General features: G+C 39.9%; 1 long non-coding RNA gene across 1 annotated transcript; it reads left to right on the top strand.

Moving 5' to 3' along the window:
* The first annotated feature begins 7,016 nt into the window (after nt 1–7,016).
* Nucleotides 7,017–9,908, top strand: LOC145823405 (uncharacterized). Its single transcript, XR_014365692.1, has 2 exons — nt 7,017–7,222; nt 7,954–9,908. It is a non-coding gene; the product is annotated as an uncharacterized LOC145823405 (long non-coding RNA).
* Nucleotides 9,909–13,810: the final 3,902 nt, after the last annotated feature.

The following is a 13,810-nucleotide window of genomic DNA, read 5'->3' as shown; positions in this document are numbered from 1 at the left end:
ATTTTCAAGGCAAAGATCACAGCCGCTAACTCTAGGTCGTGTATGGTGTAATTCTTCTCGTGTATTTTCAATTGACGTGAGCCATATGCTACCACTTTCCCCTCCTGCATCAACACACAACCCAAACCCTCTCGTGAGGCATCACAATAAACTGCATAACCCAACCCTCTCTCTGGAATAATCAACACCGGAGCGGTGGTCAATCTAACTTTCAGCTCTTGGAACGACTTTTCACAAGTCTCACTCCACGCAAACTTGACCCCCTTCCGAGTCAGTCTAGTTAACGGTGACGCTAACCTGGAGAAATCTTTCACAAACCGACGGTAATACCCAGCTAATCCCAGAAAACTGCGGATCTCAAACACACTCTTAGGCTGTGCCCAATCTTGCACTGCCTCAACCTTGGATATATCAACAGACACCCCTTTCCCGGATACCACGTGGCCTAAGAATTTGACTTCCCTCAGCCAGAACTCACACTTCCCAAACTTGGCATACAGCCTATGGGCTCTAAGCAATTCAAGTACCACTCTCAAGTGTTCCTCGTGCTCCTCCTTAGAAGGCGAATAGATAAGGATGTCGTCCACGAAGACGACCACAAATCGGTCTAAGAACTCCCGGAAAATCCGGTTCATCAAGTCCATAAAGACTGCCGGTGCATTGGTAAGCCCAAATGGCATCACCAGAAACTCATAATGGCCATACCGCGTACGGAATGCCGTTTTCGGAATATCCTCCTCCCTGACCCTCAACTGGTGGTAACCCGATCTCAAGTCTAACTTAGAGAAACAACGGGAACCCTTCAACTGGTCAAACAAATCATCTATACGGGGCATAGGGTACTTATTCTTAACCGTAGCCCGATTCAACTTCCGGTAGTCAATACACAATCTCAAGGCACCATCTTTCTTTTTAACAAAGAGGGCCGGTGCTCCCCACGGCGAAACACTAGGGCGAACAAAGCCCTTATCGAGCAATTCCTGGAGCTGAACTTTCAACTCAACCAACTCTGCTGGAGCAAAACGGTAAGGTGCCATAGAAATCGGCGCCGTACCAGGCACTAAATCAATAGAGAACTCTATCTCTCGAAGAGGTGGCAAACTAACAAGATCTTCGGGAAAGACATCCGAATACTCACAAACCACCCTCGGCAACACAATCAGAGACTCGTCACACTCACTACTCTCAAAGCTAGCAAGTAGACCACTAAGCTCACTTCGCCCTCGCGAATCATACCCCGGTGGCAAAACTCTACCAACCCGGTCTCCCAAGAAATGGAACCACTCCCCGCTCAAGGTACATAAAGTGACCCTCTGGCGGTAGCAATCGATAACAGCCCGGTATGACGATAGCCAGTCCATACCCAAAATAACATCAAAACCCTTCATGGGCATGACAACAAACGGAAAAGGAAGCCTATAGTCGGCGACCTCAATATCACAACCTCTAACACCCTGTTTCAGGATCAACTCACCACCCAAAGGCGATACCACACAAATAGGAGATGCTAACTGTGCTAACTCCAATTCCAAAACAGATGCAAATACAGCAGATACAAAAGAATGAGATGCACCCGTGTCTATCAACACATTAGCAACCGAGTTGCAAAACAGAAAAGTACCTCTCACTACTGATGGAGCCGGTACTAAATCCTGCGCGGTAACAGCATACACGCGCCCTGTAGGCCCCTGGTCTACCTGCTCACCTCTCGGAGCAAAAGACTACTGTACAGACTGGGATGACGAAGCTCCCGGATTGGCCCTCGAGGCCTGCACAGACTGAGCTGGCTGAAAACTCTGCGTCTGCCTAGAACCAGACGCCCCCGAAGTGGCAGTCAACTGCGGGCAAAACCTCTTCAGGTGCCCAGGCTGTCCACACTGATAACAAGACAAGGGCTGCCCCCTGCCCAAACTCTGACTCTGCAGTCTAGCTGAAGAAGAAGCAGCTCTCTGACCTCCACCCTTCAGCGGGCAAACAGAAACCTTGTGACCCAGCTGGCCACACTTGTAACAGGTGAATTCCCCCTGACCACCTCTCCCGGAGCCTGCACTCGGCACTGGGAAGGTCGATCTAGCAACACCACCCTGCAACTGCTGAGGGTTAGAACCCCTCTGCCTCCTGCCATCACCCTGGCCATCTTGGCTCCTCTTGGAGCCTCTCTGCCCCTCATCCTCCTCCTGCATCATGAGCTCCATATGAGCTGCAGCGTCCACTAGGTGTCTATACTCCCGGATGTAAGACCCACCAACTCTCAGCTTGAGGCCCCGCCTCAACTTCCGCTCAAACTCATAGCAACGGCGTTCCTCAGACGCCACCAGTTCAGGTGCAAACCTGGACAGACTGGTAAAGGTAGCCTCAAATTCGGCCACTGACAAGCCCTGCTGATTAAGCCGGCTAAACTGATCCCTCAGCTTCTCCCTAGCTGCTGCAGACAAAAACCTCTCCTGAAAAGCATTCACAAACGCCTCCCAAGTACCACCAACACGAGCCTTCTCGTACTTCCACCATTGACCCGCATCTCCCTTCAGTTGGAAGGATGCCAAGGTCACTTTCAGTGCTCCGTCCTCGATGGCAAGCATCTCGAACGTCTTACTCATTTGTTCTAGCCACTCAGCAGCCTTCAGTGGCTCCTTCGGATCCCCGACAAACTCATCCGGATTAGACCGGAAAAACTCCCTCTTCAAGAAAGAAGGCCCTGCCTCAGTTGCCTGATTCCCAGCTCTAAGAATACCTAAAGCTCCTGCTATCTCTCTGGCCAAGGCACCCATGGCCTGCTGACCCACTGGCTCGGCCACATTGGCCTGGCCAACTCCCTCCTGCACTGCTGGAATCTCATCCTGTAACGGTACTTCCTGCCTCACAGGTCTACCACGCCTAGCACCTCTTCCTCGTCCTGACATCCTAATAAAGGTAACACAGAACATTAGCGCATTCATAAATGTGCCGAAACTAAACACTCACGTCCTAATGCATGGACAACTATAATTCACTCCACGTAAGCACATAAACACATAAACACTTACGAATTTCATTTCCGGATAATGATAGTCCCGAGGCATTACTAGAGTTCCGGTTAGAAACAGCATTGATCAAGTGCCTTTCCAACAAGACTCCCAGGAATCCAAGGATCCAATCAACATCCTAGAAATTAAATCCCATACCCACATAGTCACATAGCATGTTATCAATTTAGCACATAGCATATGATACTACATCTAAGTCTCTATCAAGCGAGACAAACCCATTGTGATACTAATCACTTCCCACGTACCCAAAGTATTCGAACCCGGTACGCTCTGATACCAAGTTGTAACGCCCTCAAAATAATAACATTAAACCCAACAAATAAGACATGCATTGATATTCAAAAGTTCCACATTCTTTCATTTATCAGAGTTTCATTACAAAAAGTATTACATGTTAACAACAAAAGCAAATGCCCTACAGGCTTACAGCTTTCCAAGTTAAGACTTGGTTACAACAAAAGAGTACTAACTCATACACGTTAAGCCCTTGGCTTGTATTTACATGTAATACATCAAAAAGTAAAACGACAACATTATGCCCGCCTCTAGCCTCCCAAGCTATGTCCTTGGAGGTGGCATGCTTCCTGTACCTGAAAATGATATTCCCATATAGGGTGAGCCACAGCCCAGTAGAAATACACTAAACCAACCATGAACAATGACTAAAATATTAGCAATTGATAGATGGCCAACACTGATACATTCACATAAATCACATATTTATGTCATACGACTTATGAGTCGAAGTTTCTTTTCATTTTCCCTTTTTCAACGGATAGGCATATAAGCACTACCCACATTCTCAACAGATATGTATAACAACTATATCCACAGATAAGCATATAAGCTATATCCACGTTCTACAACAGATATGTATAACCACAATATCCACAGATAAGCATATAAGCTATATCCACACTTCACAAAGATAAGCATATAAGCTCTATCTTCACTTCTCTAGACAAGCATATGAGCTGTATCTACGGAGTTCATCCCCTATCTTCTCCCAACACTATCCGGTTTAGAGGTACATCCCCTATCTTCCCCTAAACCGCGGAGTACATCCCCCATCTCCTCCTCTACACATAACGTATACAAACACATGGGTTCTATATACAATCACTCAATACATATAGTTAATGTATTCTATCAACCGTCAAGTTCCACGACACACTTCATTGATTAGTTTCAGTTTGCCTAATCATCATGCATTGTCTACAACAATCACGACTATCCTCCACCGATAGCCCAAAGAAGTTATTTCTAAACAGAAAATAAATGCACAATGGATATTCAATCAACATTTCATTTCCTCATTCTTCTCAATTAATTATCCCAATTAATTAAACAATGTAATTAGGTCAATTCCCATAATTAACATTTCAACCCTTAGGTCCCATTTTCATCAATGATTCAACATTTATTTCATTTCTCTATGCTACACATGCATCTAGGTTTATTATGAATAAAACCCCAACTTTTGGAAAATTACAGAAAAGCCCCAAACTTTCACAAAATTACCAAACCAACCCCAACATCTCAAAATACTAAAATTTAAAGACAAAATCCATAGAGAGGAGTAGGATATCCCTACCTCGAAGTTTGAGCCAAAAAGGAGATGAAGACTCGAAGACCAGCGTGCTCCAAATCCAAACTTTTTCAGATTAAAACAAAGCCCTCAATGCCCTCTATCTTTTTAACAAAGGCCCTAGGCTAGATTCACACTCTAGGGAGATCAATTCTTAGAGAGAATATAAGTGTAGAGAGAGAGAGTCTCGGATCTAGGTTTTGATCAAAAAAAAGAGTGAAAAAGTGATGTTCAAAAACGCTACTGTCCGCTGATATAAAACACGCTCGCTCGAGCGAATACTTGGTCGCTCGAGCGACCAGACACAGAAAACTCTCGCTCGAGCCAAGAAGCTCTTGCTCGAGCCAAAAACTCAAAAGTGCGCTCGAGCGAAAGAATGCTCGCTCGAGCCAACAACTCGAACCCTCAGGTCTGCAACCAGACGCACGCTCGAGCGACAGACCTCTCGCTCGAGCGAAGAACAAACCAAACCGCTCGAGCCAAGAAATACAACTCTCAGGTCCAGAACCAGGTGCAAGCGCTCGCTCGAGCGAAGCCACTCTGGCTCGACCCACCAGACACGAACTCAACTCTCGCTCGAGCGACCAACTCCTCGCTCGAGCGAAGGTCCAAAAATCTGGGCAGCAACACTAGGCTCCCAAACACAACCAACCTGTAACAAACCTGCCCAACACATCCTATAACTCAATATACAAAGTAAAAAGGATGCAAACAAGATAATAAACAACTACCAACATCCACGGACACATGTCCGGATCACTGTACAACAAGGGTAAACCCGGGATCGCTATAACCAACCTGCTACAACTTGCCCATTGCATCCCCCAACTCAGAAATAGGAAATTAAAGGACGGTAACAATCATAATATAATGGCAGGAGCTACGGAACCTAAGTCCAGATACGATAATCAAATGGGAAAAGACCGGGGTCGCTATACTGATCTTGTAATTTGTTTTTCAAGTACTAAAGTGGGCATTTTAGTGATATCATGTGTTCAGATATTCAGTTTACTCATGTAATGAACTTTGAATTTTCTTTTCTTCTTCTTCTTCTTCTTCTTCTTCTTCTTCTCTCTCTCTCTCTCTCTCTCTCTCTGTCTCTCTCTCTCTCTCTCATATATATATATATATATTAAAAATAACCTTTTTACGACATACAAAATTATGCTGTGAAAAGTGTAATAATTTATGACATGCAAAGAAAATGTTGTAAAAGATTATATATGGCATACAAAGTATGCCAGAAATATACTAAAAATAACCTTTTACGACATACAAAATTATGCCGTGAAAAGTGTAATGATTTATGACATGCAAGAAAATGTCGTAAAAGATTATATATGACATACATGGTATGTCATAAATCTATTAAAACTAATCTTCTATGGCATGCAAAATTATGCCATGGAAAGTATGATGATTTATGGCATGACAAAAATGTCGTAAAAAATTATATACGACATACAAAGTATGTCATTAATGTTTAATTTATTACCTTTTAGAACTTTACTTGCATACCGTAAATGACACTCAACTGTCCACGACATGTCATATAACAGCATTTTTGTGCATGCCGTGAAAGAGTTTTACAGCATGCATTTCAAGCTGTAAAAATTCAATCTTATTGTAGTGCAAACAATCTTTTTCCTTAATTTTCCATCCTCTCCACCAATCACTCAGCGACTTAATTGAGATAGGAGTCACCCATGACAAACCCCATCATCTTAGGATAGATGCCCAAACTTTCCAAACAGCATGGCAATCAATTAGGGGATGGTTTGATGTTTCAGGCTTATCATTACAAAAAAGACATAACCCAGAATTAGAAACTATAGAAACACCAATCCTTAGGAGCCATTAACTCTTCAAAGCCAAGCTAGCCATCCAAAATATTGGACTTTAAAGAGGGAAACACTTGACCACCAATCAATTTAGCTAGGGAATAATGTAACGACCCCAAAATCCATATTTAGAGATTACCTTTACGGCCTATTGTGTTAATGCATTTTGATTTATTGATATGAGTTCAAATTGAGGAATTATTTGTTGAGCCACGACTGTAAAATTGAAATTACCGACCTTTACGGGTTCAGAAATCAAAATTGAGTACTTGGGTATTTTAATGGGAATTTTTAGAACTATTGGGGAAAATTAATTGGAAATCTATTTTGTCTGACTCGTTAATGTATGTTTAGGTGGTTAACTTTATACTGCAAATTGAAGGCCCTAGAGGCTTCAGAAACCAGAACAGAGGACATATTTATGATCAGCACAATTTTTAGAGTCACATGGGAACTGTAATTGAAATCTAATTTTTCGCGATTCGTAAGGGCGTGTTTGGCTATTCCTATTGTTAAAAGCTTAGGTGTTGGTTATATGTATATATGATTAAGCTATGTGAGTGGTGAACTTATCATTTGGAAGTCAAATAAAATATTTGGGGGAGAGAGAAGAGAACCGTGAGAGAGAGAGGGAAGGAAGAAGAGGAAAGCTCCTCTAATCAACACTCATGGGGTTTTGAAGATGCTTGAAGGGGGTGAAGAAAGAAAAAGAAGATCATCCATGGGAAGCTTGGGAGGAATAGGAGAAAGACAAGGATGGAACTATGGTATGATCATCTATCTTGAATCCTTATGTTTGAGACATCAATTTCATGAAATCATGATAATAAGGGAAGCTTTGAACCCATTTGAGTTAGGTTTTTATGTATATATATTGATGGAACCTTGATTTCCTTAGAATTTCTTGATTGAAGAAGTATAGGCTTTATATTTGTGTATTTTGAGGTTATGATGGTTGATGGAGAATAATATTGTGAAATTGGTCATGTATTAAAGGGTTTTGGACTTTGATTTACATGTAATTAAGGTTTGATTTTGAAAATGAAAAGCCCCAAAGTTTCAGCCATTTTCGGACAGCAATCTGCCCAGAGCCGCACGTGCGGCCCTGTTTCCCGCACGTGCGGGAGACAGCTTTGTCCAGCCATCTTTGAATGAGCATATCTTTTGCCTCGGGGCTCCGTTTTGAGTGATTCTTGAGCCTAAAATCAAGCCCCGGAAGTCTAGTTTCCAATGGAAGTGGTCTCACTCCCAAATTCTAAATAAAAAAATAGTTATGCCCAAATTAGTGACGACTGTTCACTTTCTGTCAACTAATTTTATACCATTTCTTCACCTAAACCATTTTTCCATTGATTTCTCCTGTTTCTGTGGCATGGAGTATAACTTATTAAGAAATAATGAGCTTGGTACCACCATGGCTAATTAAGTGAATGATCAAAGAGAATAAGTAAATGATCGAGTATAATCTCATATTATGTGTTGTGCATTGTACTTGTAGGTCGAGACGAGAACATCGTCCTATTACCACCGGGAATTGATCACTGTGAGTAGTAGTACAAAAATGTACATTTTATCTACTGTTGATAATTATTGTCACTAATGCTTTGTTCCTTGTAAGTGTTATAAAAACATTTATGCCAATTGGAAAGCAATGTGAACTGCTGAAAGATTTGCGTACGTTGGTATGATTTTGGAATCCTTATGTTTTGTTAATGACGAATATTAGCCTTATGTTATTTCTTAAGGAATAAGTGGAACCTATGTTCATCTTTGAGGAATGATATTTGTGTGAATTTAAGATTATGTTACGAAGGGACCCAAGATCATTTAGAATCTATGATATGAATGTAAAGGTTTACCATCGGTAAGCAACTCACATAAGAAGATGAATTGTTCTATTTTGTTAAGCGCATGCTAATGATATGATATAGCAAGAAGTGCTCAGGTTTCTCTCAACTTAATGAACGATTATTCATATATGTGGAAGTATTCACATCATTTTCAGCACAAGGCCCTTACCCAGGGGTAATAATACCGTGGTTCAAATAATTAGGTTACAAGTTTACGTATGTTCTAAGTTTAAGCCTGTTATAAGTTTACGTATGCTCTAAGTCAAGAATGTTACAAGTTTATAAGTTTAAGTATGTTATAAGTTCATGTATGTTACAAGTCCAAGTATGTTATAAGTCCATGTATGTTATAAATTCAAGTATGTTACAAGTATACGCATGATACAAGCTTAAGTATGTTACAAGCTACGTTACATGCTTACATATGTACAAGTTCAAGTGTACTATAAGTTCACAATGTTGAGGAATTTCTTTATGGAACTAACAAGAATGCTTTTTATTGATTTGCCAGCGCTATTAACAGGCTAAGTATAAGTAAGTATGAATTCTGATTTCTATTAATGATTGAAGCCTAATGCATATGTATGAATTTATTTCCGTTTATGGTATGACATTTATGTATGGTTTGGTCTGTAAGACCTGCTAATTATTGGTATGGAACAAAGTGCTACTTGGAACTAAGTGCTACATTGTGAGCCACCGCTAGAGTCCATGTGAGACACCTCTTGAGTCCATACATATGTGAAAGTTATGAGGCTCATGGCCATCTGTATAAGTTGTTATGAAATGAAACAAAGTGCTACACGGAACTAAGTGCTACGATGTGAGTTACCTCTAGAGTCCGTGTGAGACACCTCTTGGGTTCATATATGCACGTCCAAGGGCTTTAATGCCAATATGTTTTAAGGGCTTAATGCCATTCTGATAAGGGCTGTAATGCCAATCTGATAAGGGCTTATGCCATTCTAATATGAAACAAAGTGCTACACGGAACTAAGTGCTACAATGTGAGTCACCTCTAGAGTCCGTGTGAGACACCGCTTGAGTTCATATATCCATATGTACAAGGGCTATATGCCACTATGTTTAAGGGCTCCATGCCATATGTTCAAGGGCTATATGCCATTATGTTTAAAAGCTTAATGTTAATGTGTTCAAGGGCTTAAAACCATTATGACTCACGATTGGGGCCTAAGGCCATTTAAAAAGAAAACAGGAACAGATTAACTACGTGATCTTCGTCTTTATATATGCATTGTCATGTATTATGTTTAATTGTGCATTTATATATCATACTATTCACTGAGCTTGGCTCACCCTATGTTATGTCTGTTTCTGTAGGTAACCAACCAAGTGGTCAGTCCTAAGCCATGACGCTTGTCCTCTTTGGTCAACCGTTCCATGTCCAAGCCTAAGAGAAGCTGCTCTTAATTTCATGAAGTTTCGACGAACTTAGGTTTTGCACTTTAGTTGTTAGCCTAAGTTTGAATGTGTATAATACTTTCTTCCGAAACGTTTTTGATGTATGCCCAGTTATAGAGCTGGGCTTATATATATATGTATATATATATATCCGACATTCAGGTGTATGTTTTAGATTTTATTTGTCTGTTTAAAGTTTGAGATCCTAGCATGTTAGTAGTAGCTCAATCGAGTTTGTTTATATTGTCAAATTTTGATATTTAATGCTTCCGTTCAGGCCCCATATATTATATATAACAGGTTAAGTGTTCGTTTCTGAAATGGTCATGCCCAAACTTCTAGGGGCAGGTTTGGGGCGTGACAAATAAAGGGATTGAACTGAAAATTTTCCTGAGGGTTCTGCTATCCAGCGCGCCAAGTCCTTTTTTTTTTTTTTTTATCAGTTGAGAGAAGTTGGATAGAAGGCTATAAAAGACACCATCTTTTTCTTTTTTTCCTCGTTCAAAGACACCATTTTTTTTTTTTGGCGGGGGGAGGGGGAGGGGGTTTAAGTTAATGACACAATAGCAATTTAATTGAAAATGGCTCAAAAGAAGATGCTAGGTTGAACTAGTGTGTACTAGTCTTTGTAAAGTAATTAGATATATATATATAATTTGTATAGCATTATTCAACTGCTAAGCTTAAGATTGATTGTAGGGTGGAGATAAAACTTGACACAAAATTCAATAGCGAAACAGGAGGGATGATACCTCCCCTTCTCCACCAGAGAGAGAGAGAGAGAGTCCCAAGATTGTCTCTATTTGCCTATTGATGTGTCTTTCTTGGTATAGTGTTATTTCTGATCATTCATTTTCCTAGTGCATTGGTTTAGATGATTTTTATTGAGGCATACACTTGTACTGTGGCTGCAGCCCTTGGATGAGTTGCTTGGGCTTTAATAGCTGTGGCTGCAGCTGGTGCTACAGCTGTATTTTCTGCTGGTGCTTTAGCTGTGATTGTTGTGTTTTCATGACACTTGGACACACACTTGGATGTATAGACTGGATACTCTTATCAGTTTTGTTAATATAAATTTTATTGGTGGCACTGACTAACAATTACAGACACAAATGAAGGAGCTCGGAGCATAATCCAGTGCTACAAATGAGGAGATCTTCAAACAGGTTCTAGGGCTTGATCGACCTGGTCGTGTTCGAACATATGGATTGGATCCTTCTCTGACAAATGTCTTTGGAGGTGGATTTAGGTAGTCACAAGAGTAAGCTCATCTCATCTAGACGCAAGTCCAAGAGCAACTTAACCAACATAAAGTACAAATGGAGATGCAAGTGAAGGAGATGATGGATGCTATGTTTAGTCAGTTACAAGGTACAATCCAAGCTCAACAAGGACGAATAGAGTAGTTGGAGTCTCAATAGGCCATGGGTGGGCCTGTTGCACCAACTACTACACATGTGCATTCACAACAACAATCCCATGCATACCTCATCGTTTAATAGCCATCATTCATCCGAGGAAGTGAGTAAATAGTTAATCATGAAATTTTCAATGTGGTATTTTATTCATGTTATTTGTTCTTGTCAAATACAGGTTCAAATATCAGAGGACGAAGAAGAAGAAGAAGAAGTAGATAGGGCAAACTCAATGTCGGAGGGACTCTTTTTTACAGTAAGTTTGCTTATATGTCTACTTGGCTATTTATTTACTAATATTGATACTAATATCTTATGTATAATTGCATAAGGCTTAGTTGCTAGAATTATGGTTTAAAAGTAGCACCGGTACTGATCATAGGGTTCTTACTGTTTGCTAGTTTAAAAGTAGTAACTCAAGAACATTACTTCATGTTTCATTTTTATCTATTATCAGTTTAGTTCAATAATATTTTTCCCTTCTTGATTTGGACACCTATAGGCTATAGGTATATTAGTCACATAGATAGGGTGAGTAATCTTAACTATGTAGATGAAGGCCTCTGGATGTCGAAAATCTAAATTCTCCAAAGGCTTGTTTTGCAGTCATTTTTTTGGAGTAACTGTCTAGGTATCATGAATTCTCTTGCTGGAACCTTATTTAATTTCTAGTGTTCATGTAACATAGCCCATCTTTACCTCAAGTATATGCAATATCAATAGGCTAATCACGGTTATGATGCTTCATACCTTAACATAAAGGTTAAATTCATAAACAACAAGTAGAAAGGTGAATATGTGAGCTAATCACATCAGACAAGCATAGTTAACCTAGAACGTCATATCCTAAAGTAATGACGAGGAATAATTGGAAACTTTGATCATAAATATAAAGATTGGAGATTGAAAGCCTATTTTCAACCTAGGACATATAGGAGCAATGAAATTTGGGGATGCTGCACAATTTTTTAAGTTTCTAAACTAGGTAACTTCAGATTTTTTTACGGATCCAAATCCTAGGGTTTGGATTGTTCATTATTGAAAGTTGTATACTTATTGAATTGGGTTAGTAGAATTAGTAGTTTTTTCATATCAGAGAGGTTAGGTAATTTTTTTTTTTTTTTGGTGACTTCAAATTTTATTCCATACAAAACACAAAGAAAACAAGAAACAAGGACCTACCCCTGCACACTAGAAACAAAAAAACACAGATCAACACCAAAACAAAACAAGAAAACAAAAAAAAGCTAGAAAATTTATTTATCAGGTATGCAGAATGGAACAAGTAAACCCCCAGTCCATACAGATTTGCCAATTTTGCAAAGAATTCTTAACTCTCTTGAAACAACAAGCTCTAGCTCTAACTTCCTTAACTATTCTAGCCACTATCACTTGCTTGTGACTAACAGACTGAATAAAAATTCTCCTGTTCCTCTCCAATCATACATGATATAAAGTGCAAGCCAAGGAAAGTTTGAACATAGTATTTCTCAGTAAAAGGACAAGAGCAGAACAAATGCTCATGAGATTCGTTTACAGATCAACGCAAACTGCACGCAGGATCCACCTCCATTCCCTAATGCAATAATCCATCATTGGTAGCTAATTTTTGTAAACAAATCGACCAATGCACAAAAGCCCATTTAGACACATTTCCTTTAAACCAAACAATAGAACACCATGGGATCATTGCTCTAGATGGCCTCAGAGCTTCCCAAGTAGATTTAGAGAAGTAGCTACCACTCTTTGAAGGTAACCAAACAGCTTTATCAGATCTGTGCAGATTAGGAATAAGGGTATGAGGTGTTAAAGCAATAACTTGCCGAATTGCTCTATTTCTTAATCTAGGCCAATGCCAGCATCTTACATTCACATAAAGAACTCTACCAATATTCTGCACAATTCTACTTCCAAAATGTTGATAAAGAGGCCTCATGGGATGCCAGTTATCAAGCCATAAGAAGGTGGGACTACCATCGCCTATTCTGTAATGAATAAGAGGCTACCCAATCTCTCTAAAGCTTGAATATCTTCCTTATAGTCCATGAGGAATCATTTGGACATCAATAAACCAAAAGCATTGATCCTTTAAAATATAGGTATGTATCCATTCAACTCAAAGTGAATCTGCCTTCATACTTATATCCCAAAGGTGTTTAATCATATTGATTTATTCCAAATTTTCAGCGATCTAAAACCTAACCCTCCTCCTTGTTTAGGAACACAAATACTCTCCCACTTAACTTTGGCCCCTGTTTGCTTAAGCTCAGAACCAGACCATAAAAAGGCTCTAATCAAACTTTCCACCTCCTTTAGAGTTCTTTGAGGTAAAATGAAAAGGGAACTCTAATAGATTTATACACTAAACAATACTATTTGAATAAGTTGCATGTTTCCCCCATATGACAAGAGCTTATTTGCCCAAAACTGAATCCTAGAGCGTATTTTGTCCTTCAGTTGAAGACAATCCCCATACCTCAATCTTGTGGAAATAAGAGGCACACCCAAGTACTTGACAGTTAATAGACCCTCAAGAATTGGAAGAACAATCAGTAAATCAGCTTTTAAAACAGAAGAAATTCAGCAAAGAAGACAGCACTCTTCTATAGATTAGGTTGAAGTCTAGACCATAAATGGAACTGATGTAAAATGTCATTTATAATTCTGA

Source organism: Camellia sinensis, chromosome 4, assembly GCF_055761805.1.
Source record: "Camellia sinensis isolate YWXY chromosome 4, ASM5576180v1, whole genome shotgun sequence".
NCBI classification, from domain to species: domain Eukaryota; kingdom Viridiplantae; phylum Streptophyta; class Magnoliopsida; order Ericales; family Theaceae; genus Camellia; species Camellia sinensis.
The sequence above is the reverse complement of the archived record's forward strand: the minus strand, read 5'-3'. Positions and strand labels throughout refer to the sequence as shown.